This window comes from Sciurus vulgaris, assembly GCF_902686455.1.
Source record: "Sciurus vulgaris genome assembly, chromosome: 12".
Taxonomy (NCBI): Eukaryota; Metazoa; Chordata; class Mammalia; order Rodentia; family Sciuridae; genus Sciurus; species Sciurus vulgaris.
In genome coordinates, this window is record NC_136473.1 from 110,598,080 (window position 1) to 110,621,408 (window position 23,329).

A 23,329-nucleotide genomic window follows, 5' to 3' on the forward strand; every position below is an offset into this window, starting at 1 on the left:
AAAGCCCCAAGCTGGTGGTTGGTGGTAGAACTGGAGGAAGAAGCTGCACCTGCGATGTGATGCCCCTGGTCCCCCTCCAGGCAGGAGTTACCTCACAGAGGACTTTCCAGCAGAACAGGTCGCCAGGAAGGGCATGTTTGTTAGTGTCCACTACTGTAAGATGGAGAAAACCCTGTGGGCAGAACCAGCAAAAAAGGGTGAATGGGGGAAGGGGGCGTGGGAAGGAGGTTGCCCTGCCTGTGCCCCACCCCTACCCCTCCAGGAGAAGCATGTGGTCAAACAGTGTGTACCCAGAGGTTCAGAGTGATCAGTTTTCATCAGGATCCCCGTTTTTCCTTACAGAGGCAGTGCCCTACCTTAGCTCTCCAGGGCTGTGGCAAATGCCAAGAACTCTGATGCTGTGTTTGGCAAAGACAGGCTTTCTCGGCTTTCTCTCTCGTCCTTGACCTACTGTCTTCCTCTGGCAGATATCTGCCCTTTCACATTTTGATTCCCTGGCTTTGATTTCTTTGCCTGGGTGCATGTAACTCTCCCCAGGTGTTGGTGAAGCCCTGAAGGTCATGCCTACAGAGCCATTGCTGCATCCCACTCTAAACCAGTACCACCCCCCCACCCCCACTTCTTAGAACCCTCCATGTTTCCACCTCAGCTGGGCATTACTGCTGAGGACGGGATCTCAGAGACCTCTCAGTGGCTCACCGCCCACTCCACCTGGCCGGCCACTCTATCTGGAATTGTCCCACCCATCTAACCTCCTCACCACATGGTACCGCCTGGTCCACATTCCAGCTTCAGTGTGTGCTAGCTGTGTGACCTTGGGCAAATCATTTGTTCTCTTCAGTGCTGTCCCCTCGGTTGTAAAACTGGAGTGCTACATGGTAGCAAGGATGAGGCGGAGCTGTGGGAAAGCGCTAAGCACAGGGCCTGGTGCATAACAAGAACTATTAAGTAGCTAGCTTAGTTTTAATTCCCTGTTTCCACTTGACCTTGTCTAACCTTGGGGCTGTTGCTATGAATTTACCGCCTTCTCACTCTGAGACTTACCCCCTGCCAGGATTCTTGAGTTCCCATCAGGCTAGTAGAAGGTCACCCTGCCGAATTCCCCACCCTCCATGCCACCTTTCCCTACATCCCAGCATGCTTCCTGTTCTGTGACCTCCTCTAACTCAAGTAATGAATAACTCAAGCACATAATGTCCCTTTGGGCTGTACTGGGCTGGGCTTTTGTTCCAAGGCCCCTTCTATGAAGGGTGCTGTGGCAGCAGGTTGAAAGCAAAATGTGCGTGGTTCTTGGGAGGGAGGGGTGCCTCTGGCAGGTGGGGTGTGTCGCTGGGTGTGGACGGAGGTGCAGATCCTGGGGAACTAAGAAGCTGTTTGATACATGCCTGTGAAGCGCAGTGTTTCTCTGCAGAACAAAGGAGAAAATTCTTGAGCTCAGTTTAAAGGCTCAGGGTATTTTTCTGTGCAGGCTAGGGAAGAGGGATGGTTCTGGAGTCCTGTGATTGGTTCTCCCCAAGGTTAATGCTGTGTGTGGGTGGATGGAGGAGACGCAGGGAGCGAAATGGCTGCAGAGTGGAGGGGGATTAGGGACCTCTGTGCAAGTGAGGATGACAGGTTCTAACTCAGGGAACAACCAGATACTGTGGTGGTCAAAGCGGAACCTTCTGGGGGCAGAGCCAGGGTCTAAGGGATGACAGCAGGACAGGGCAGTCCTGTGAGCAGCAAGACAACCAGTCAGAAGTGGGGCTGGGAGAAGACAGGACAGGCCGTCCCCAGTAACAAGGTCCCAGGAAGGCTAAAATTAGGGTGCAAAAGAGAGGGTGCAACTTGGCAGCCTGTGTGAGAGAACAGGTCTGAAAAACAACTCAGAGCTGCTGGCATTCTGACCCCGGGACCCCGGGTCCCTGGCCACAAGATGCAGTTGCTCTGCAGAGAGCACGGAGGGCTGGGCTGCCAGTCCCACGCTCACACACGTGCTCACACACAGTGGGGTGCTTTTCAGCCAGGCCTGGAGTATTTTAAGTAGGCGCAGGGGATGGGGGATGTGTGGCACAGTGACTCATCCTGGCAGCAGCCTGTGTGCAGTGCAGAGGAGAGTGCTCAATGGCGGCTCTGTGTGCCCTGGGAGGCCGCCTGAGTGTGCAGCCCTGTGGTGCAGAGCTGGGGAAGTGCTGCAGTCTGGTCACCAGGGCAGGGCCTGGTGGATGCCTGGCCATCACCTGATAGGAGGACGCCTGACTGCTCCCCAGGGTGTCACTCTGCTTCAGAAGGGACTCCTCATGTTTAGTAGAAAAGCAGATCATTCTCCAGAATGGTTTTGGTCTCTTAAAGAAACCATCCCCCCGGATGGGAACAAACTGAATTATTCCTTTGCTTTCATCTGAGGTCATTCTGGCGCTTTCCTCTGATTTCTTTGAGTCTGGAATTGAACCCTTGTCCTGTCTGAGGACACAATATGAAAATAATGAACAGGAACCTTCTTGCCAAGGCCTGTTGGTGTGTTGGACCCTTCCTACCTTCAGTGGAAGTAACAGGTCACCTTGGCTGCCAGGTCCTGACTGGCACCTGCCTCAGTTGCTCTCTGCTGGGCTGTTTCTTAACGGGGACATCCACAAAGCAGGTGTAGTGAGACCTGCCAGAATTCCTTTCTACCCCAGTGAACTTTGTCAAATTATGAAGTGTGTGAATGGCAGAAGTGACCACAGCAGAGAGGACAATGGGGGAATGCTTTTTACTTTGTTCCAGCAGGGCCACTGAGGAGCATCATCTCTGTAAGGAATCACGACTCCCTGGAATGACTGCCAGTTAGCTGGACTGGGTCCCAGGAAAGTGGTGCCAGGTCATTGTTGCAGTTTTCAGAGTCAACCCACCTGCTCCTGGTACTCCTCCAGGGCAGGAACCAAGGAGTGCCTTCTGTAAAGTTCCAAGACTAGGGTGTAGTTCAGCTACATCCCCAGCAGTTGGGAGGCTGAGGCTGGAAAATCCTTTGAGCCCAGGAGTTTGAGGGTCAGCCTGAACAACATGAGAGACCCCCATCTCAAAAATGTAATGAACAGAAGTTCCTTTCTGGAATTTTCCATTTTCTTAAAAGGCAACCAGTGAACACCTTTCCAAGAACTAATTTCATTGAGGATAGATCCCACCACTTCGTTATCCTGGAAGAGAGGCACTGTAATCAGCAGCCAAGTCAGGAAATCTGCCTGGATCTCAGCCGGCCGAAATTCGGCCATCCACCCACATAAGAAATAAGCAAACCAAACCACGTAAAAGGGGAAAATGAATTTTATGTGGTTTGAACAAACTGGGGAAAAGAGGCTCGTTTGTTTTTCCGCTGGTCCTACAGAGGAGTCACAATTTATAGAAACAAAAGCCAGGAGATGTACATATGTAGATTTATCCAGGCTGTGCTGGCCAGAGAATACAGGAGGTTCAGCTCCGTTGGCACCATGCAGAATGGGGATAGTTTTTATGTGCAGCGTGAGGAAGACCAGGAGCTCTTTGCTTTAGCCGCACGGTCTCATCAGGCCCAGGATGGATGTAGATGACATAGGATTGGGGAAGTGTTTTATGACCCCTTTTCTGCTCGGAATATCTGAAGTCTTCTAGAGATGAAAGGAATGCCTGTTTTATGGTCTCTAATCTTCAGCTTCTTACTGAAGCAATAGTCGAAGGCCAGGAAGAGTCATGGGTGAGCTCCTGTGCCCGGTGCTGGCTCCTGTGCCCGGTGCTGACAACGGCAGAGGCCCTCCAGCTCAGGCTGCCGTCTGCAGGGCTGTGTGGCTAGCCAGATAGTCTCCAGTCCAATACCTCCAGGGGCTCTGTCCTCCCTACCTGGCAGCGGGACAGCCTATTGTTGGGAAACTCAGAGTAGCTCCTTATAACTGCTGGCCAGCCCCAGTTCTCCGCTTTGGAGGGGAAGATGTGAATCTGGTGCATGTGCGTGGTGGTAGCCCTACATCTACTGAGAACTTCTCTTCTGCCTCCCTTGTTTCCACTTTTCAAAGTAGAAGCTCTCATTTCTCCATCCTGGTGGGACTCCCTGGTGGCCCTGCTACCTTCCCCTGCATGACTCCTCACGTGGTAGTGTCCTTTTTCAAGCAGGGGCTCTGGTTCTGAGGAGCACAGAATCTAAGGAACCTATACTTTACAGGCAATATTATCATTCTTGTCAGTTACTATTGTCCCAAAGCTGGCTTCATGTTTTCTTGAGCCAAGACCTCTCTTAACTCTGAAGTCAGATGTGGTTTTTAGAAAAAGATCTTGCACTTGCAAAAACAGATACACGCCTTCTCAGTAAAATAGTTAAAACAGTTCCATGTGAATACACATGGAACGCCCAGGCAGAGGCACCCATCCCGGGACTGCAGGACAGGTCACTGCAAATGCTGGTGTTTCAGGTCCTGTCCTGGAGGTGGTGCTGGGCCAGGGTCTGGAGATCTGTTTTCTAGCTGTTGTAGCCTTCACCCGCTGAAGCAGTTCAGCTGCACCCTGAATTCTCTCTCCCTTCTAACCACCCGCTGACTTTCTCTGCTTCCTCTGCTCCCCCCAGTGCAACTTTGTGTGCATGGAGGTCACTGGCTTCGGTTCTTATGGGCCTCCTTTCTCATCATCTTGCAGTTGCAGACCCACTGCTAACTGGAAAGCTTGCTTTACTTTTAGTCTGGATTCCACGGAGAGGGAATCAGATCAGCACAGTTCACGTTTTCCTAGCAGGTCATAGGTTGCTGGGAAACCAAAGCCCTGACTGCCTTGGCCTCGGTTCCTCCCTGCAGTGTGGCCAGGATATGGAGCAGGGAGCCAGGCAGAGGATCAAGTGGCTGCCGAGCTGTTGGCTGGCCCTGGAGCAGATAGCACACACTCAAGTGAGCAACTAGACAGGTAGGGCAGACACTGAGAAGAGAACCTCTACACCTCATGAGAAATGTCCGTTTTTCTTCTTTCTGAGGCACTGTACATTTCCATATCATCCTACCAATATTACATTTTAATGTGGTTAAGTTTGTAGGGATCAAACCAAAGGGAAGTAATGAAAAATGATTGTTTTGCTTTTATTTTACTTTGAGGAGGAGCTGGGAGGCAGGAAAATGCAAACTAATTTGCATAAAGTGGATTACAACTTTATTTATACTCATCTCTCTACAAAGTAATGAGGAAGGTTTTATTCTCTCGAGGAGCAAATCCTTTAGGCAAACGGCTGTGTCCTAGCTAGCCGACAGCATGGGTTTGCATTACCAAGTGATAGCATGCCCTGTTCCATACCTAGGGGGCATGCAGCATCACAGCCGGTGACCCCACTGGGAAGCCACTTCTACTGAAGTGCGTCCTGCAAACCTGGTAGCCTGTTCACATACACAGTCACAAGACCCACCTAGGTACTCAGCTTCTGGATGCTAAAAGCCAGTGCTGTGCCTTTCCTTACAGGGGTGCCACCAGGGACACTGCCCATGGAAATAAGTGGAGTGGCCAGGAGACAGCACCTTGGGGCCCTGGCCTCCCAGGAGTTCTTGCTTGATTTAAGCCTTCTGTCATCTCATTAGAAGCTACACTGATGCATAATAGCTGCATTATTAGACTCTTCCTGTAAATCAGGTTCTATACCAAGTACTTAATATGGATGACCTTTAATTTTCTGTTTTATATTAACGTTTTTACAACTTAAGGAAGTAGGTCCTATTATTACCATCGTCATTTATAAAAGAAGCAACTAACACTCCTATAGATTAAGTCCCTAAAGATAGAAGGAGGAAGGCCACATTCAGATCAAGGCTGTTTGGGTCGAGACCCCAGTTTCATAACCACTAGGCCTAACTGTGTCCTCAGAAGGAAACTAGACACATGGAAAGGGCAGGCATAGCTCAGGGCACCCAGGCACAGCCTCTGCTTTTTAAGTTAAAAGCTCTCCAAGGAAATGCCAGTCTCCTCTGGGTTACAGTTTAAAAATCCTTTCTTGGATTCATGCTCTCATCCATCAATCATTCACCAGTTACCTGCTGTGTGTGCCTTGCTGTGGAGACTGGGAGAACAACAAAGGCGGGTGAAGATAGCGCCTGGACTCCAGCGGTGGGGTCTGGGAGAGGAGGAGGGACGCAGGACTGAGCGAGCAGCAGTGCTGGGGGTGAAGATCGTTCCACAACGGAGGTGGCGACCTCAGGTGCAATGAGAGTTCAGGGAACGCAGACACCCTTGTGCAGGGGGCAGGCCCTGGTCAGGACTGTGATAGACCAGGAGGAGCAGAGAGGAAGAGCATTCATCCACTGATTACTGAGGAGCGGCACGCTGAGCTGGCCGCTGCAGAGTTGAGAAGCTTCAGCAGCTCATTCTCTGAGGTGGGTCAGCCTGACCCTTGCTAAGGGTGCTGGGAGAGCATACAGAGGGGACATGCTTCCTCATGAGTGTTGAGGAGGCTTCCTGAAGATGAAGACACTTGGTCAAGGGGGAGTGAGCCTCTGAGGACAAGAGGGCAGGCAAGGCAGAGGAAGCATGTGCAGAGACTCAGGGGCAGGGGCTGTTGAATCAGGCAGATGGAAACAATGCCTTTGGGGCAAAGTTTATTTGTTTTTGGTTTTGTTTTGTTTTGTTTTGTTTTTTAATAAAGATAACACATGGGGTCTAGACTGCCCTCTTTAAAGGAAGAACTGGAGTGAAGCAGACCAGGGATCTTCAGGAAACTATGATATCCCTCAGAAACCTCATTCGTAGGGCAGGAAGGCAAAGGTACTCAGTTCCTCCAGGACAGGATCCAGGCCTGCCTCCTGGCTTCTCCACTCCCTTGCAAAGCTGGGTGACACTGGGGCCCTGGGCCACCAGCCAACAGGAAAAGTCAGAGGCAGCACATCCTCCCCGTTTGCATCCCCCATGGAGTCTGCATAATGTTTGCTTAAGGAAATGTTGACACACTCAGAAAGTAGCCTTTCACTTGCAGCAGGCCCGGGATATTCAATACCAGCCAGACTCCTGGTTTCTTAGCTTCCACATGAATCTGGGTGTGAAGGGAAACACTGGTACTGGAGGCAACTGTTCTCAATTCCAGAACACAGGGCTGAGGGAAGAATGTGCCCTCTCTGCCAACAGTGGAATAGAAGATGCTCCTGTCCATCTCTCCAGTTTGTGACCAAGTGCTCTTTTCCCCCATACCAACTGTGAGCTAAGTAACTTTGGAGTTTACTTGGGAACCAAACCTTCATGTATGTTAGTGACCCATTGTAGAATGTGTTGTAAGCTCCAAATAATTAATATCTGGATGCACAATCTTTTAGTAAGATGGAATTTTTCATCCTAATAATAATTTCCTTTGGCAGATTGGTATGGGCATTAAGAAAGGCTGAACACGTCTGGTCTTAGAAACTATCAGATTTGTAAGAAGGCTGTTTTTCAGATGAGAAAGTGGAACACCAGTGAGGGAAAATGACTGGTAAGTCTGTGGTAGGACTAGCCTCAGGTGGAGGTCTCTTGCCCCCAAGATCATGTTCACTGTCCACCTTATGATTCAGCTTGGACCGACCTAAAGAAATAGCCATGTGTGAAGGCAGAGGATGTCATTCCCACATTTGAGGGATGCCCCTCACTCCAGCCCCAAGAAAAATCTTCACTGTGAAGAAAGAAAGAGAAAAGGAAAGAAAAATCTTCTTGATAGTTTCTAAAAAATGAGGTTATGTTTGGGAGTAATGGAAACCCAAAATAACAGTGATTTCAGCAGCGTAGGATTTTATTTCCCTCTCACTCAGAGGTAGGTGGTCCATGTAGGGGTGATGACTATTCTGTGAAGCACTCAGGGAGCCAGACCTCTTCCAACTTCCCCTTCTACTGTACCTCCTACATGGTGCCTCGGGTGCCAGGCTGGAGGGAAGGACAGAGGGGAAAACTATCAGGACAACTGCTCTTTACAGAAATATCCATCCTAGAAAAGGTCCCAGGACACATCTGTTCCCATCTCACTGGTCAGAACATGGCCTCATTAGGTATAAGGGAAGCTGAGAAAGAGTTTTTGAGTACCACATGCCCAGCTAAAAATAAGAGGTTCTGTTGTTGTGTTTGCCATGGGATGAGGAAAGTTGGCACATCTGTATTTGCTCTTTTGTTATTTACTGTTGTCCGGGACTTTTCAAATATAAATCCTGGGAGGGAGACATTATCTAACACTTTATTCTTCAACGGGATCAAGCCCCTTTCTTTTGTGTCAAGAAAAACAATCCATTTTAAGAGTAAACCATTAGAAGAGTCCAGGCCACTGGGGTCATGAGAGGTGGCTCTGTAAGCAGTGGGGAGCATGTCTGGAGAAGATCCCGAGGAGTGTGCGGAAAACAGGTGCGGGAGAGCGGTGCACAGTCTGGGCTTTGCTTTTTGGCAAGGGCGGCCCTGTGGGTATCCTGTCCCCCACCTTCTCTGCTTCCCAAAGTGACAGTCACTCCAAACTCTGCCAGCCTCTCTAGGGGCCTGTGGATGCAGACAGCTGTTGCCCATTCCCAGCACGGGTTGTGGTGACATGGAACTTGCGATTTCCCCAGGCCCTGTGTGCCCTCTGCAGCCTCAGTTTGGGCTGGATGACTGACAACTGATCTCAGTGCAGTTTGCATTTAATTGTGAATTAAGAGCTACTTTAAGCAAATCCACAAGTCTTCCCTTGCCCCAGCCTTTCAGAAGTTTGGAATGTTAGAGTGACATTTGGAAGTCTGTATGAATCCCCATTGCTGAAGACACTGGGTAACTTTGGATGCTCCAAACTCCCTCTGGCCACAAGGCCTTAGCAAGGCCTTTCCCTCTAGTCTGTAAGGTCCACCTCTCTTCTCTTGGCTGGATAACCCCTACTAGGCCTTCAGAGGAAGACGTCCTTATACTCAGGAACTAGGGGAAATGCGTGAGCCAGAGGTCTTCCGGGCACTGTGTAATTCTTTGTGCCCTTTGTTGCAGATGGGGTTCTTCATGTGTGACCACTGGCTTACACTTTAATTTCATGAGAAGAGACTCTCCATGTTGGTACTCCCTACGCCTTAGCACAGTGAGGGGTGGATATTCTGCATGCAGCGATGAGCTGAATGAGCACCTACGTCTCCAGTCCTGATGGAATTGCATAGTGTCTCAATAAGCCAACCACCAGCTATCCATCAAATGTACCTGGTTAACTTCCTTAGGATGTAGATTCCTGGGATTTATCCTATCCTACTGAACCAGATTATCAAGATAAGGCTCAGGAATCTGCAGGGGAACGCGCCTCCCAGCTAATTGTTAACTTTAATGTTTGAGACGTGCCACTGTAGGGTGTGTGAGGAATTTGGGGAGATGGGACAGCAACGTTATTAAAAGCTCCAAGCTGAGTGTAGGAACGAGCTTCCGGGATGAGACTACTGTGAACAAGCTCCCTCAGTGTTCTTAAATTAGAGGAAAGAAACATGCAATACTGCTTTGCTCTTTGGAATTTGAAAATGCAAGGGAAAATTTGGAGACAGCTGTTGACGGAGCTTAGGAAGTCAGGGCTCCATGGATAATGAGCGACGTGTGCTCATGGTGTGCGCATGGTGTGTTCACAGTGGGCTCACAGTAGGCTCATGGTGTGTTAATGGTGTGTTCACAGTGGGCCCACGGTGTGCCCATGGTGTGTTCACAATGTATTTAGTGTGTTCACAGTGTGTTCATGGCATGCTCACAGTGTGTTCACAGTGTGCTCACGGTGTGTTCACAGAAGGCCCATGGTGTGTTCACGGTGTGCTCATGGTGTGTTCTTATGGTGTGTTCACAGTGTGCTCACGGTATGCTCATGGTGTGTTCACAGTGTGTTCATGGTATGCTCACAGTGTGTTCACAGTGTGCTCATGGTGTGTTCTTATGGTGTGTTCACAGTGTGCTCATGGTATGCTCACGGTGTGTTCACAGTGTGTTCATGGTATGCTCACAGTGTGTTCACAGTGTGTTCACAGTGTGCTCACGGTGTGTTCACAGAGGGCCCATGGTGTGTTCACAGTGTGCTCATGGTATGTTCTTATGGTGTGTTCATGGGGTGTGTTCACGGTGTGCTCACGGTGTGTTCACGGTGTGTTCATGGTGTGCTCACAGTGTGCTCACAGTGTGTTCACAGAGGGCCCATGGTGTGTTCACAGTGTGCTCATGGTGTGTTCTTATGGTGTGTTCACGGTGTGTGCACAGAGTGCTCTTGGTGTGTTCATGGTGTATTCACGGTATGCTCACAGTGTGTTCATAGTGTTCTCATTGTGTGTTCATAGTATGCTCATGGTGTGCTCACAGTGTGTTTACAGTGTGTTCACAGTGTGTTCATGGTGTATTCACAGAGTGCTCACGGTGTGTTCATGGTGGGCTCATGGTGTGCTCATGGTGTGTTCACAGTGTGTTCACGGTGTATTCACAGAGTGCACGGTGTGCTCATGGTGTGTTCACAGAGGGCCCATGGTGTGTTCACAGTGTGCTCACTGCATGTTCATGGTGGCACCTTTGCACAGATATCTGAAAGAAAGAAACAGAGACTTGATTGTCACCAGTTGCTTGTTCTCTCTTCTTGCCCCACCAAACCCTCACCCCCACATAGACTGGCGACAATGCTGAGTCCTCTGTGGTACCTCAAGTCTGATTTCAAGGCTCCAAACTGAATCAGATGTGTAATCTCCTATTAACGATGTCCCAACCAGGGAGCTGGCTAACTTTAATTTTTGATTTCTTACAGAAAAAAAAAAGGATCAGATTTGAGGCGCATGTGGTCTAGACGGGCAATCTAACTGTGAAGGGCGGGAAAGCCCAGAGGAAGCCAGCACTGGGTCTGCTTCTCTCCCGCTGCCAACCTCGCTCACACTTTACTCCCCTCCAAAGCTCGCCTCTTCCTCCTGTAAGATCCCTACCCAGGCCTCCTTGAGGGCAGCTTCCTATCTTTTGTTAAGGATCATAGATTCTTTAACTTCCATGGATTTTTCCCCTTTCTCTCATTGCCCCAGGACCCTCCTGCTTTTTAAAAGTATTTTAGCAAAATCTTGAAAAATAACTGTCATTTCTTTTTTTAAAGAAATTATCTCACTAAATGCCTAACTCCTATTATTAAGAGCTCCACTAAAAATAAATAAAAACACAGCATGAACTGATGTATGAACTGGAGCATGAATAAAGATAAAAAGCACAACCCCTGGAAATCTTAAGATGTGAGACACCCCAGGGAGGCACTCAAGTCCAGTACCTGGAGGGCGGAGTAGCTGTGCTCATATGGGCCCCTTGCTGGTGAGGACCACGCCTCACCCCCGAGCTCTCCACAGTGCCCGGCACAGTGCCTGGAGCACAGGAGCTTCAGGAAGTGTCGCTTGAATAAATGATGGCAGGAAGGAGGAGCCTCTAGTTTTAACCAGGAACCTGCTGGTCGCATGGAAGGTTGCTGTTTAGAGTAAACTTCTGAACCCCAGCCTGCCTGGCCAGATGGTTCAGAAGTTGGTTATGGACAAGGGTTACAAACTATTTCCTCCTGGTAGGCCGTGATCTCCCACCCTGGCCCCTGGGCTCTTACATTTGACGATGCCCAACACCTCAGGGATCTTTTCAGGTCATGGGAATGAAGAATCCTTTTTCTAAGAAAAAAGAATTTTTCTGACAAAATGTAGGGCATTCCAGCTGAAAGTCCCTTCCCAGTTAGGCAACTGCATTTCACGGTGGTGCCGGGGATATGTGCGGGCAGAGGCTGCGTGGATTCGAGGAAGTTACTTAGCTCTCAGGTTTCTTGCTCTCTTTGTGGAAATGGACATCATGATGATCGTGTGTCACTGACTTTATGCAAACCTGAGGCCATTAATGTAAAGGGCTTAGGACTTCATAGACGTTCAATAAATGACAGCTTTTCCCGCTTGAGTCAAAGCTTTGTGAGGGCCGATATTCTTGTCCGCCTTGTCCCTCCTGGCTCCCAATGCCTGACTGAAAACAAGCACTTAGAATATTTGTTAAATAAATTATGTATTTTCTACTTACTGAGCGACGGACTGGAAGTGCATCCCTGTCCTCTGACTGTATTAAAAGAGCGTGGTGCTGAGTGCTGCCATTAGCATCTGGCTCTAAGACCAAGTGGCCTGTGGTGGTGCTGTGCTTTCCGTACGTCATGCCGCAGGAGGCACACGCTCTGTGTCAGTGGCTCTCAAAGCACGGTCCCCAGGCCAGCAGCACCAGCAGCCCCCTGAGAACTTGTTAGACATGTGACTCACAGGCCCCACTCCTGACCTGCTGAATCTGAAATTCTCAGGGTGGAGGTAGGAATTCATTTCACGAGTCCTCCTGGTGCTGCAGATGTGCGTCAAAGTTTGAGAACTGGAGCCCTGGGCAGGGAGGAAGTGCTCCCGTGCTGGAATTGGACATGATCTCGGCATTCGATGTCTAAGAACAGATGACTTGCACCTACAGAACATGGTCCTTCGGAGATTGTAGAGTATGATGTTTAAGAATTTGCGTCCTCCAGGTGCAAGCTTTTCAGGCCCCTCAACCGAGCGACTGAGGGTGAGTTCAAATGCCTCAAATGTCTCGTGGTCTGCAGACATTGCTAGATGTGCTCCCTAAACTACTGTTTTGCCAGGGTGCCCGTGCGCTCAGTGATGGCAGAGTAGGTGAGGTAGGCCCTGACTCAAGGGGAAATCCACCTCAAGGCTGGCCCTCAATTCCATGTAAGAGACAAGCCAAGCCAGTGTAGCAGGGGCCGGAACTACAGTGGCTTGGGGACACAGCAGGTAGTTCTCCCTTCTGGGCACCTGGAGGGGAAGGGTGGATGTGAAGTGGATGAGACCCTTGTCCTTCCACTCTGTGGCTCTCACACTTCCTGTCCCACCTTGCATGTCAGAGCCAAGAGCACATCTGTGTTCTATCCCCCTTCAAACAGGAAGCTCGTCTTCTTCTTCATCTGATAGTAAAACTAAGCTACAGGGCAGGCAGATGGTGAATTCTCCCAGAGTCAAAAAATAAGGCTGGGGCAGAATGTGGCCCGCTCTTATTAATTACTGGTTCATTCCTGGTGGTCCTCACTCCCCCTTCCCCTCTGTCCACTGATAAAGAATATGATTGAGACGGGCCATACACCCTTTCTTTTCACCAAGGTGTGACTCTTCCTGGTAATTCATAGAAGAGTCTTTACCTAAATGTGTTGAAGCCAATTTTTGAGCACAAGGCTTTAAACACCAGACAAACCTTGATGAGATTCTCACTTCCTCCTATTAGTTATTAGTAATCTGGGCAAATTAATCTTCAGTTTCTCCAAGTGGAAATATTAATGCCTTTCAGGCTTATTTGAGGATTAAAAGCACATGGCAGGGCCTGGCACACAATGGCTGTGGCCCGATGAGTGCCCACGCACACCTCTTCTTCCCTGCCATCTGTAAGACCCATGGTAAACAGAATGTCATGGATTTGCAGTGGTCCCATTATCTCACTAAAAATTGTGGGTTATCAAGACATAGCCATGGAAGTGTAAAGCAACCAGAGACAAAGCCAAGAAACCAGGATAGATTAGACCTTGCCCAGTGTTGGGAGGATGGAGGCCAAACATTGAATTTATTTTCAAAAATATTTGCAAAATCCCCTTGGGGGTTTTCTTGTGATTCCCCTTAGTTTATCATACTCCTCGCTGAACCAGCATGTGTTCATAAACACCCAGAATAACAATCTACATAGAGTAACTCTGCTTTATTTCTGCTGTTGCTCTAGACTCCAGCGTCTTTGAGGTGAACTCTGTTTCTTCGTTGATGAACCCTAGCAGGTCAGAGCTGAAGGGGACTTTAGAGATCATCTGGTCTAACCTTCTCACCTTGTGACTGAACACACCTTTCTGTTCCTCCTGCTTGGTGGAGCACCATGCCTTGTATACACTGGAGGATTAATACATAGCAGTTGAACAAATTGATGTCCTTGATACTCTTTTTATTTACCTCCCTCCTCCTCGGCCTCTCTGTGAACAAGGATGCAGAAACAATCTGCACCTCTAGGCACAATTGTCTTGTGTTTGATGCTGTCATTAATTGTTCTCACGAGTTCACTTGTTTGTATGAGCTTTGTCCTTCTGAAGTGACCTTTACTATAGTTCAAGTTCAGTTTAGAACATGAATTCAGTGTATCCAGATCATTCCTGGTCCTTCCAATGTCATGTTAGACCAATGTGATACCCAAAGCAGCTCCCACAGATGGCTGTCGCCGTGATCTTCTGCACCAGGACTGGGAGCCACAAAGCCAGGTCACCTGTGCCCCTGGCTTCACGAGGATGTAGCCTCTGCAGCTGGGCAGGGGCCGCAGCTTAGAAGGATCCAGGCCTGGTTTAGTGCTCAGATGTCATCCTCTGGAAATTAGAAGTAATTTTTTAGCAAATGCCCCATATTTTACTTTGCACTGGACCCTGCAGAGCATGCCGCAGGTCCTTCCTGGTCCCTGTAAGCGCTGGAGCATCTCCTGTCCCTTCACATTCCCAGACCCCCACTTATGAAGGCAGTCAGTCACATGCTCCCGTCTCAGTGAGGCTGCGCACCAGCCAGGACTTCAGAATAAGTGAGCAGGTGTGCCATTCAAAGCAAAGGGCATTCTCCATGTGTGTGGCAGGCCGGTGCAAGGGAACAACATGCGGCTGTCACTTACTGGTGCCAACCACGGAGCTGTGGATTTCTGTCCAGATCTCGCTCAACCGTTACCACGAACCTATGAGATAAGTGCTCTTCAGACTTTGTGGCTGGGAGGAGTGAGGCTCAGGAAGTTGTTGTGGACTCTCCTGTGTCAGGCTTCGGGCTCTCCCAGGACCACCTGAAACCGAGTGGCCCCGTGCCCTTCACCTGGTGGTGGAGGGAAGCAGACCAGCCACAGCAGGTACCATGTGCTCTGGGGTCTCGAGTCCAGGCCAGCATCCTGCACAGGAGTGCCCAGCATCCTTTCCCCACGGGGCAAAAGAGGACAGCACGTATTCACTCAGTTACTCACCAACCTCCGCGTGGGCACAGGTGACATCTGTCCTGTGACACAACAGTGAGAAGCCCTCCCTCCGCTCTCCAGAGGCCATGGGCCAACAGGAAGAGGCAGGCCCTTGTGGGGTCCCGTCCCGGCATTCTGGCAGCCTTGATTGTGAAGTCGAGCAGTCGGCATGGGGAGCAACCTTAGCAACCGGGTAGAATAAGCCGCAGATTAGGGTCTGGGTTGACCCTAATCTGCATATTGATTACGTCTGCAATAATTCACATGGTTGGATAACAGCTGGTCTGGCCAGACTGCACCACCCTCTGCCTTAGTACAGAAGCACAGTTTGTGAAAAGTGACAGGAAGAGGACCAAAAAGTTTAGTCCTGAGTCCCCACCCGCAGCCTGGTTGCAGAGCTTTGAAGAGCCATTGATTGGTTAACTGCCAGTGGGGCAGGAAGGCCAGAGTTATGCTCAGCAAAGGCAGGAATGGAGTACGGGTCTGTGTGTGTTTCCATGGCAACAGTGATAACAGCTTATATTTATAGACTTTCTATCTCCAAGGAGCTCAAAGCACTTTACAGACATGTTATCTCTCTTCTATAGGAGACAGAGAGAGGGGGAGAGAGACATGCGTGGAGAGGAGGAGATGGAGGGAGGGAGGGAGAGTAGGAGAGGATGAAGGAGGGACTGAAGGACATGGTGTACTATTATGCACATTTCACAGATGGTGCAGAGTGGGGAAGTCAGTGACCCAAGGTGGCATGGTAAGCCAGCGACAGATGGTAGATTGGACGGACCTAGAAGCTCATATCACTCCTTACTGCTGGCCTTGGGCAGATGTCAGGCTGAGCTGCTGTCTCCCAGTCCCCTAGTTCTGCTCAGTGTCATGTGGGTGATCAAGTAACTCTGGGGACATCAAAGGCTGTTTGGCTCCACTCTTGTTGATAGGAAACATGGGAACAGTTCTTCCATGGAGACTTGGGGGTAATGTCTGGACAGCCATCAGGGAAAGGTAGATTGTATTCCTAGGGAGGAGAGGCCCAGGTGTCCTGAGAACCTTAGATAGAAGTTGTGCACACATGTGCAGAGGGTCTGCACGCTCTGAGGGAAAGGGATCCCATTTCATGGTGTCTGGGACCTTCGGAGGGAATGCTTTCTGGTTACTTCTGATTGGGTGGCTATCGCCTAAGAAATTGAAAATGAATTTTGCAAATCTCAGATCTACTCTTTCCTGCAGGAAATGCTTTGCCGGAGAACAGCATGCGGTGGCTGACGGAGGCCTCTGCCCGTGTGTTGGAGTGATTCTCCACTTCCCTAGTGGTGGAGGGAGGCCTTCTGGCCTCATTCCGCTTTAGTCCACCTTTGCCTGGACCGCGATGCCCACTTCTTACCCTCATAGACCTTCTATTTCCCCTCTCGCCACCTCCTCACTCCCCACTCAGCCTTTGGAAAATAGGAACTGTTTTCTCTTTTTAAAAAGAGTCATGATGTGCAGAGCATTCTGTGAGCACAGCCGCAGTCCCCATGGCAACACTGAGAGGCGGGATCCTTCCTCCTTGGTCCTATGTGGTCTCTGAGCACAGTGCTGTTCCTGCAGCCATGAGCTTAGGCCTAAGCCACAGATGAGCTTCTCTTGGCCTTCACCTATGTAGGCTTTGGAGACAACTGGCTAAGGGTTGGTAATTTGGGAGATGAACATTGTGAAAAGTTAAAAGGTCTGACTTGTGAATAGGCTTCTGATTCCCAAAGCAAAAAGGAAGAGCAGTTAGCAGAGGACCTTCTGGTTCCTGCCACTTGACCATATCAGTCCTGGAGGCTCCGTCCAGGAGAGTGGGTTCTCTCTCCCTTCCAAGGTGGGCGGCAGCCACCCACCTTTCTTTTGCTCCTTCTTCCTTCCTGACCTTGGGCTCCAAGAGCCCATTTTGTCTGCTTCTCTTCTGCAAATGAGCAGACCCATGTCCAAGTGTGACAGATTCCTCCAGAGCATAGGAAACCACCCACACCAGTGCTATCAGGAGACGCAGTAAGATAACGGAGACGTGTGGGACGACATGAACTTCCACTCGTCGCAGAGCTATGTGATGTGCTTGTGTGCAGAAGTGGCCCGGCGGACTCCTCTGATCAGATTCACGTAAGAGATGCCCTGGAAATTACTTGTCTGTACAGGGCCTGTGTTCTCACGGGGCACTGGGGCTGGCAGGGTTTTTTTTTTTTATCTATTTTTTAAAAATTTGTTCTAATTAGTTATACATGACAGTAGAATGCATTTTGACACATCATACATAAATTGAGTATAACTTCTCATTCTTCCAGTTGTGCAATATATATATGCACACAGGGAAATAATGTCCTATTCATTCCACTGTCCTTCCACCCCTATACCCCGCGCCCTCCCTTCACTCCCCTTTGTCTAATCTAAAGCACCTCTATTCTTCCCTACCACCCCCCTTATTGTGAATTAGCATCTACATATCAGAGAAAACATTTGGCCTTTGATTTTTTGGGATTGGCTTATTTCACTTAGCATGATATTCTCATAATTTCATTCTTTTTTTATAGTTCATTGATTCTATTGTGTGTGTGTGTGTGTATATATATATATATATATATATATATCACATTTTCTTCATCTATTCATCTGTTGAAGGGCATCTAGGTTGGTTCCATAGTTTTGCTACTGTGAATTGAGCTGCTATGAACATTGATGTGACTATGTCACTGTAGTATGCTGATTTTAAGTCCTTTGGGTATAAACCAAGGAGTGGGATAGCTGGGTCAAATGGTGGTTCCATTCCAAGTTGTCTAAGGAATCTCCATACTACTTTCCATAGTGATTGCACCAATTTGCAATCCCACCAGCAATGTATGAATGAACCTTTTCCTCCACATCCTCGCCAATATTTATTTTGCTTGTATTCTTGATTATTGTCATTCTGACCATAGTGAGATGAAATCTCAGTGTACTTTTGATATGCATTTCTCTAATTGCTAGAGATGTTGAACAATTTTTCATATATTTGTTGATTGATTGTATTTCTTCTTCTGTGAAGTGTCTGTTCAGGTCCATAGCCCATTTATTGATTGGGTTATTTGTTTTTTTGGTGTTAAGTTTCTTGAGCTCTTTATATATTCTGGAGATTAATGCTCTGAGGTGCAGGTGGTAAAGATTTTTGCATACTCCGTAGGCTCTCTCTTCACGTTATTGATTGTTCATCCTTTGTTGTGAAGAAGCTTTTTAGTTTGATTCTATCCCATTTATTGATTCTTGATTTTACTTCTTGTGCTTTAGGAGTCTTGTTAAGGAAGTCAGTTCCTAAGCTGACATGGTGAAGATTTGGGCCTACTTTTTTTCTATTAGGTGCTGGTTCTCTACTCTAATGCCTGAGTCCTTGATCCACTTTGAGTTGAGTTTTGTACAGCATAAGAAATAGGAGTTTAATGTCAGTTTGCTACATATGGATTTCCAGTTTTCCCAGCACCATTTGTTGAAGAGGCTATCTTTTCTCCAGTGTATATTTTTGGTGCCTTTGTCTAGTATGAGATAACTGTATTTATGTGGGTTTGTCTCTGTGTCTTGTATTCTGTACCATTGGTCTACGTGTCTGTTTTGGTGCCAATACCATGCTGTTTTTGTTACTTTCTCTGTAGTAGAGTTTAAGGTCTTGGTATTGTGATGCCTCCTGCTTCACTTTTCTCACTGAGGATTGCTTTGGCTACTCTGGGTCTCTTATTTTTCCAAATGAATTTCATGATTGGCTTTTCTATGTCTATGAAGAATGTCATTGGGATTTTAATAGGAATTGCATTGAATCTGTATAAGGCTTTTGGTAGTCTGGCCATCTTGACAATGTTAATTTCCGACTTTGGTTCCTACCAAGGATCAGTGGCTTCCAATACCACTGTAGATAACCAAGGTCCTGACTATGGTCACAAGGTTCTGTACCTGGAACTTGCTTTCCCAATTATTTGGGAAGACTTATTTTTTTTCATCAATTGATTTTAAAAATGTATTATTATTATTAAGCTTTATAATTATACATAGTAGTTGGGTTCATCCTGACAAACTCATACATGTATGGAAATTGATTTTGGTTCATGATCCCCCCTGTTTTCTCCCATCCTCCCTCCCCTTTCTTGGGCAGACCTTTAAAGATTTTGACGCCACCCTGGCCCAACTCAATCAGAATCTCTACAAGAGAAGTGTGCCTGTGGATCTTTTTTTCAAGAAAGTATAATTGACAGACAAGAAATCACTCACATTTAAAGCATAGAGTTTGATAAGTTGGATATATGTAAACGCCCCCAAAACTATCACCACTGGCCACAGTGAGCACACTTGTCCCTACCTGCCCAAACCCCACAGTTTGCACATTTTCTTGTGCCCATTTGTCACCCTGTCCCCTGCCCCTCAAGCAGCCAGTGATCTGTTTTCTGTCACTATAGGTCAGTCTGCATGTTCTAGAGTTTTATATAAATGTAATCATAGGGTATGTACTCAACTTTAAAAGTCTGGCTTGTGCTGGCAATGTAGCGCATCACGTAGAGTGCCTGACCCTCATGCTTGAGGCCCGGGTTCGAGTCCCCAGCACCGTGGGAGTACGGAAATAACAAACAAATGAAAAGTCTGGCTTATTCCACGTGACATAGTTATTTTGAGATCCATCCATGTTATTGCATATATCATAGGTATTTTCTTTTAAGTTCACTTTCTCCGCTCCACTGCTGCTGGGCTGAGAGCCAAGCCCTATCTGTACTCTGGGATCTGGTTCAGGAAGGTTCCGAGCAGCTCTGAAGGCTGGTGTGTGCAGACCTCAGGGTTCACTGTGCTCAGGGGGCAGCGTCTTCAGGGCCTCAGTGTCTCCTCTCCTCTGTCATCACTGTCTCCAGCACTACCTCTGCCTCTCTGGGTCAACACTCCTTACCCAGGGGTCTGGCAGTGGCCTGGGGAGCCAGGTGGCTGATGAGCTGCCGCTCAGGAGCACCTGTCCTTCCCCTGTGAGCTCCGCCCCAGCCTTTGCTGGCTTCTCCAGGTCAGGCCTTCTACCCTGGTCACTGAGTCAGCAGGGCCCGCAGGCACCAGGTTCTCAGCTCCCTGCTGTTTCCTTGCCAAAAATATATCGGCAACTGGAATTCTCTGTGAAAATATTTTACAAATAGAATTTCTTGGGAGAGTATTTCACCGATCAAAGTGTAATGTGCTGTAGGGCCTGACAGCACCCAATAATTAAGAGCTGGAGATCCGGCTGATGAATCTAGGCCCTTGCTGGTGTCCCAGTCCCTTAATTGGAGCACCTCTAAAACTAGTAAAAACTCCAAACGAAGAACATTCAAAGTGCACAGAAATATTTATGATTCAACTCAGGGAACTTCTTACTTCCCCAATGCCTTTTTGGGAGGAAAACTCCAGAGCTTGTTTCCTTATGTCATTTACTCTCTAACAACTCTCAGCCTCTGTGGACTCATTTGAAAAGTCTGACTCTCAAAGGATCACTCAGATCTTTAGAGGGCAAGGAGATATGTGTAATATTACAGCAATAAGTCTTGATAAGAAAATTCAAGGTGGATTTTTGTGTGTGACTGTTTTACTTTAAAAAGTTGTGTAGGTAGTGTTTTGTTTTATTTTGCTTTGGTACTAGGGATTGAACCCAGGGATGCTCTATCACTGAGCTTTATTTCCGGCCTTTTTGTTTTTTATTTTGAGTAAGGATCTAGCTAAGTTGCTGAGCCTGGCCTTGAACTTTGGATCCTCCTTCCTCAGCCTCCCGAGTCCCTGAGATTACAGGCAGGTGCTATCATGCCTGGAGGAAATGCACAATTTAACAATATCCTATTTGATATAGGATAAGTAAGGACACATAGATATCTTCTATTTTATATAACTGATGTTATGATTGGGTTAGTAAAAACAATGATCTTCCTCTGAAAATGTTTATTCAACCTACAGAATAAAGAAGACCTTGTCTGTACATTGGTTTATAAATTAAACTGCAGGATATCTTAACAACAATAACAACAAAAATCCAGAAACCAAACTTTCTTTAGAAAGACTGTTGGAATGAACCAGTAAATTGTGATGGATAAATTGAAAAATCAGTGAGATTTATTGGTTGGTTCATTACTGGTGGACATTGACCTCTTTATAGACTTACATTTTAACTTTTATATGAGTACGTTGAGGGCAAAGTACGGGATCCACACGTGTGTGGGATCCTGGCACTCTGGGACATGAACAGTTTTGAGGACCTGAATGCTACTGTTCCCTCGGTGGTTAAGCGTGGACCTTGAGCAAAGCATGAAAAGAAAAATATATGGATCTCAGTTTTTGTAAACCAAGGGAATGTATACTTGACAATCTGGTTGATTCCTGATAGCTTCAACAGTCTAGATTTTCAAAGTACAAATTCGTTCAGTAATTTAACATAGAAACTTCACAGAAAAATAATAACTCTGCAATTAGCGTGAGCTGCTCCAGGGCAGGGTGGTACTCTGTCCACGGGTCGCGAGCCCTAAATGGTGTTCTCATGCCGTGCCTGTGGTGTTTCTGAAGTTCACATTATACTGTTATGTTTAATCCCCTTTGAAAGAAATACTCGTTTAAATGTTAAGCTCACCATTATCATTAGCCCTCATTGACCGTAATCGTGGTCTGATTTTCTTCTTTCCTCAGGCTGCTTGAGAACGCCATTGGTGTATTTTATCTGTGTGTGCAGGTTGGCCTGGCAGCTCAGGCTGGGCTCCTGGCGACAGTAATGGAGCACATCTCTGTGCTACCACCACCGTGAAATAAAACTTTGTCCAGCCACAAGAGGCTCCTCCCATCTCCTCAGGACGGTTTGCTTTGATCACAGGCACCTTCTGCTTAACGGGGTGCTCCCTAGAAACAAACGCTGAAGCAAGACATTCTGATGAGGAAATGTTAGGCAGTTTTCTTAGTGACTTTTTTTATTGTTATGACCTGCCGAGAAAGTGAAATAAATAGTCTAACACCACCCTATCTGAAAACATTTATTTTTATCATTGTGTATTATATGTTAAAATAAAATTACATTTATAAGGTTTTTTCAAAAAGCATAAAGGACTTTCACAAGAGAAGACCCTTACCAAAAGTTTGGTTTAGGAACCCAAAATTCAACCCAATTCAAGGCTAAGGAGAGGCCTCCTTAGCAAGATCATAATGACGTAGCATCTGGAGACCAAGAAGGATGTTAGGTGGCACCCAGAGGACAGGCCGTCTGGTAAAGAAACTCCTGCTGGACCAAAGCCTACCTTGGACACTCGGGTGGCCACACTGAGTGTGGCAGTGCTTCTGCCTTGTCAGATGGGTGGAGTTGACTGAAGATGGGAACTCTCATTTGGGTGGCTATTTGTCTGTGGTGAGACCCTCTCTTCTGCACCCATTCTCTTCCCCTCTTGGTCCAGGACCTGGGTGCCCCAGCCCCTGGGAGAGGCGGCTGCCCGGGAGCCTGCTTCTTCCTGGCTCCACACATCCCTGGGCTCTTGGTGTCTGTTTAATGAACATTAAACTTGTATTCACTCTGCAAATCATATGCATCAGAGCTCTGAGTACAGACATAGACGTGCCTGGTCAATCCAGTCATGCAGGGGAAAAAATGACGCCTCTCATAAACAGCAAGAGCAAGCAGGAGACGTTGGCCCCTGGTTGGGCAGCTTACAGGACATCTTTTTCACCTTGCGATGATTTAACAGGTACCCAAAGAACTATGGACAGGGCAGGGCAGTGCTGGCGGGACCGACGCTGGGGAGGGCAGAGAGGGGTGTCTGGTCTGAAGGAGGTCCCTCATTACAGGAGGGAGGCACGTCCCCTGAAGGGTGGCAAGGGCGCCCGGCCAGTGAAGGACATGGCCAGTGCTAGACCAGCTTCTAGACCCAGGGTCTTCCATCACAACACACTGTCCCTTTTTTCCTCAGCTCTGAGTCTCCAGGGGCCAGAGGACCCTGATCACAGCTCACTCCTGACTTTGGCTGACTTTGGACAAGTGTGCCCTCTCTGGGAGCCAGTTTCATTCTTTGGATGAGACAGCTGTGCCCAAGGTAACCCTGCTCTGGAGCTCAAGCTCGCAGAGAAGGTTGCACTGCACATGTCTGTCCATCTGTCTGTCTGGAAGGACTGCTGAGAGGGGCAGGTTTTCTTCAGAGCCACCTGCCCACCGTGCTTTGCTCCGGACATGGAGCTGCTTGCCTTCTGCAGCTTCACAGAACTTTCTGAACTCTAGACAGCAAGTGAATCCTGTAGACCTATGAATTCTTCCCGTTCGAGCTCTTCCCAGAACGGTCTAGCAGGTGGCTGTGCCTTGTAAACTGGGGAAGGAAGCACTCTCTGACCCGGGGCTCTCTCCCTGGGGCTGAGATGGATGATCTGATCAGGCTATCACAGGAGAATAACGAGGGAGTGTTTTCTGATGTAAGCATGTGCGGAA

The 23,329-nt window shown here is 48.0% G+C and overlaps 1 protein-coding gene across 4 annotated transcripts in view; it reads left to right on the forward strand.

Moving 5' to 3' along the window:
• LOC306641168 (uncharacterized protein) overlaps positions 1-23,329 on the forward strand; it is a gene marked incomplete at its 5' end in the record, with an annotated part of 214,917 nt that overhangs the window by 1,628 nt on the left and 189,960 nt on the right. For all 4 annotated transcript variants that reach the window (XM_079106078.1, XM_079106079.1, XM_079106077.1 and 1 more), the window contains one exon: positions 22,821-22,943. The remainder of the gene's footprint in view (positions 1-22,820; positions 22,944-23,329) is intronic.